This window comes from Amaranthus tricolor, chromosome 11, assembly GCF_026212465.1.
Source record: "Amaranthus tricolor cultivar Red isolate AtriRed21 chromosome 11, ASM2621246v1, whole genome shotgun sequence".
Classification (NCBI taxonomy): domain Eukaryota; kingdom Viridiplantae; phylum Streptophyta; class Magnoliopsida; order Caryophyllales; family Amaranthaceae; genus Amaranthus; species Amaranthus tricolor.
The window spans coordinates 23,473,701-23,478,181 of record NC_080057.1 but is presented as its reverse complement, the minus strand read 5'-3'; positions in this window follow the sequence as shown (position 1 = coordinate 23,478,181).

Sequence of the window (4,481 nt, the reverse complement as noted above, 5' to 3'; positions counted from 1 at the left end):
TCCCTCACATCATTTGGTTTTTTAAAGACAACATTTTTGCATTTTGCACAAGGACATCTAATTTTAGATGAACAAGTTTTTGAAACTGCAAATTTTATAAATTCTTCTAATCCTCTAATAAACTCTATATTAAATGACCCGTCATCAAATTCTCTTTCGTACATCAAATTTCTATTGTACAAATAATAACTACTATCATCCGTCATTTCGTAAACCTATATTAAATTTTTAAACACAATCAAATATAAATAAACTACTTGTTATAATAAACAAACATAACACATATTAAAACCCAAATTGTAACATAAAATAATCATACATGAATAAAACAAAAATTAAAATTAATCTAATAACATTTACATTTTATAATAATCATAAAAATATTATATATATATATATATATATATATATATATATATATATATATATGTATATATATATATATATGTATATATATATATATATACATATATATATATATATATATATATATATATATATATATATACATATATATATATATATATATATACATATATATATATATATACATATATATATATATATATACATATATATATATATATATATATATATATATATATATATATATATATATACATATATATATATATATATATATATATATATATATATATATATATATATATATATATTTATCTATATATATATATATATATATATATATATACATATATATATATACATATATATATATATATACATATATATATATATATATATATATATATATATATATATATATATATATATATACATATATATATATATTTATATACATATATATATATATATAATATAATATAAAAACATTACATATAATAATTACACACGAATAAAACTAATAATAAACATACAAATATTACATAATATACATAACATATACATATAATAACCACAAAAAATTAATTTTAATACATACATTTATATAATAATAATCATACATGTATAAATTAAATAAATAAAACAACAAAAACATTAGAAATATACCTTTTCACGTAATCAGCTTTTTTCCGTTCACAAGTAAATACTTCTACTACACTTTTAGAAAATATGTTGTGTTTGACTACGAACGACTAACACATTTATCTGTATATATAAGCAAACGACAATCCTTAAGCGACAAAATAGGCAACATTATTCTGTTTTTGAAATTAGATTGTTATTTTTTCTCGCCAATGTTCGTATGCGACAAAATTTGATCAGGCGACAAACTATGCGACACTGGATTTTTGTCGCAGGCCTGCGATAAAGAGTTTTGTCGCCTATTTTGTCGTATAACTTCTCACCTCAGATTTTCAACTTGTCACCAAATGGATATGTTTTTGTATTGTTACTTCTAAAATTAATTGGTAATAGTATTATACTTTTAGTATAATAGTTACTCTTCAAATTTATGAAGTTGAATATATTCTTTTTTTTCCTCTGATTTAGAACAAGTCACGTATAAGTAATAATAAGCCCTATAACAATAACATCGACACCGGACTAGTCCTAAAATGCCAAAAATGAAAGCTGTAACGTGTATTCATTGGTTTGTTCATTATCATTTTTATTATAGTTTTTATTTTTAAAAAAATTAAAAAAATTATCATGATTATTATACCCAATGTATCTCGCTTATAGGAAAATTATGATCAGAGTTTGGAAGGAAAGGAAGACAACAACTCATACCCATAAAGGAGAATGCGATCAACGAGTCTTTTGATTCAACAAAAATCTTCAAAATGAGTGAAAAATCTACAACTACCCGAAAAACCTGCAACTTACAGACACAATATATAACCATTAAGGCATTAACAAAAAAAATAAAAATAAAAGACATAAACATAAATAAAAATAACAATAAAAATAAGAAGATAGAAATATGAAAACAAGTAAAAGAGCTATATGTAAAAGGCGAGGAACAATGACAGCGGATCAGAGTCAAATCTCTAAGACGTGAATAAGTAAATAATGCTCTCTCTTATTCACCACAATTGTCTCATTTGCTTTATACACTCTATCCAATGCACTTATTCAATTCTTAATATCTCTTGACTATATTTTAATTTATAGATTAATAATACAATACAAATTAAGAATAAGAGATGAATAGTGCCCAAAAAATAAATGGGACACTTGTAGAAAATAAAAAGGAGTATTATACAACTTTAAATATATAAAATAAGCTAAAATAATTTAATAAGTTATTTTGCCAAATATGGAGGGTCCACCCACAGAGTCTATAATTATGTAGAGTACTAGAAATACATGACCGTACACATAGAAAGTTAATGGTGGCAATGTTAGTGAGCTCCACGGGCTCACCATCATCAACTCAATGCATGGCTTCAGGAATCTCGACTGGCCAAACTTATTCAATCTGTCTACGTCTTCCTGATCATATTTAAGCTTTTAATTTGCATTCACTATTTTGGGTCCATTTTCAGTATTGACTCATTTACTCATTGAATACATCCATTAGATTTTTACCTCAAAACTTTTCCATTTTCATTCATTTTCCTACTACACTAGTGAGACTAATTAAGATAATGTTTCAGGTTTCAAGATATGTCATATCCTCTAATACACCTTCTCAAACATCTTTTGCGTTAGAAATGTAGATGTAGCACATATTTTCTTCATATCTGGCGCTAAATATTCGATTTTAAAGAAGGGCAATTGAGATTCGAATCTGCCACTTATCAAGTTGACTTCTAATACCATGTCAAAGAACCAACTTAACTAAAAGTTTAAGTTAATGGTTGGGGTTGCAAAATGTTCTATGTACTCTAACAAATAGGTTAAAATAGTAGGTATTTAGAAATATGAACAAGTATAAAGAGTAAAAGAGGTAAATTAATATATAAAAATAAATTGAGATAAATTTATTAGGACGATTTAAAATAATAGTGGTGTAAATTGAGTAGAATATAAGATTATATTTTGATTTTAATGTTTAATTTTTGATTTTTAACTTTTTAATTATTTCGGTATACTCCAACAATTTATAAGTGTCCTTTAAATTACTTGAAAAGTTAACTTTTAAAGGAAAAAAAAAATTATCATAAGCAAACAACTATTATAGCTTCATTTGTATCATACATTTGACTAAATTGAGAATTCAAGAAAGCCTTGGTATTCATTTTGTTGAGATAAACATAAACATACCCTTGAGGAACAAAGATCATTCACCACTATGCCTAAGAAGTAGCTTAATGGTTGTAGATCCTTCATGTGAAATTTGAGATCATCATAAACATATCGGACACATTTGCCAATGCACTAGCTAATTTTATTATTAATATACAAATTTTTGTAAGAGACACTCTCTTTGAGAAATCTTTAATTGGACCGGCCCGTTATATATTTTAAGTAGACAATATAAATAATAATGTAAGTAGATATTTAAGATATTGAAGACATTAAGGATACAGAAAGTAAGCATGAACAATAACGTAAGTAGGCATTAAGAACACGGTAAGTAGACATTAATCTTTAATGGGTTGGGCTTGAGATACGCCTCTCAAAAAGACGGTCTCTCAAGAGACTAACTGTTATTAATATCTTTTGCACATAATTAAAAAGTATAATAAGTTGATATTAATAATCTTTGTATTAAGACGAATCAAACAAAATTTCATGACTATGTTATAACTTTGTTGTGTAGATGGCGGAAGCAATTATCCGAAAAAATAAAGATTCAACAAGCAAGAAAGAAATGTTACCAAGAATTTATATGTTTCACTACCAATGTAATGTGATAGCTGCGTCCATGGATATTGAGAAACAAAATTTCACTATAAAAACAGAAGATTACAAGATGAAATAAAGGCAAATTTCTTTGGTTGGCTCATTTTCTCTCTCTTGTGTTTCTATGTACCTTAAACCTAATTTGAGAGGCATTTATATACTATATCTCCCTAGAAAAAAAAAATAGATTACAAAGAATCGAAAGACTGGCCTAGAAAACGATTACCATCCACGCACGCACATAAAGTCGATTCGCCGTTCTCCAAAGACCAAGAAGCGTCGACTCGTTTGCTTCTAGAAACTGATGCCAAGAATAGCACACAAATTCGATTCCACTTTTTCCCAAATCCCAAAAAAGACGACTAGACTTTGTCTTCTAAAAAATCCTCCTCAGTCCAGAACCTCACGTCGACTCGTCTTCCACTCTAATCCACGAAATGTTGTCTCAATGTTGGTCCATGGAACACACCCCCTTTGGTTCATTTTCTTCCATTGTCTAAGACTCTTGTTCGAGTCACCCAAACATAATACTTGTAGATTAAAAATATAATACAACTTAAAAGTAATTAATGAATAATCTCATAAATCAAATGAAAACTTATCTGAATTAGATGTTGTAACTTTTACGTTGCTTCCAACAACAATCATACCACCAACATAAACTTGTACAAAAATAATAGCTTGAGTAAGCATTTTTACAAACA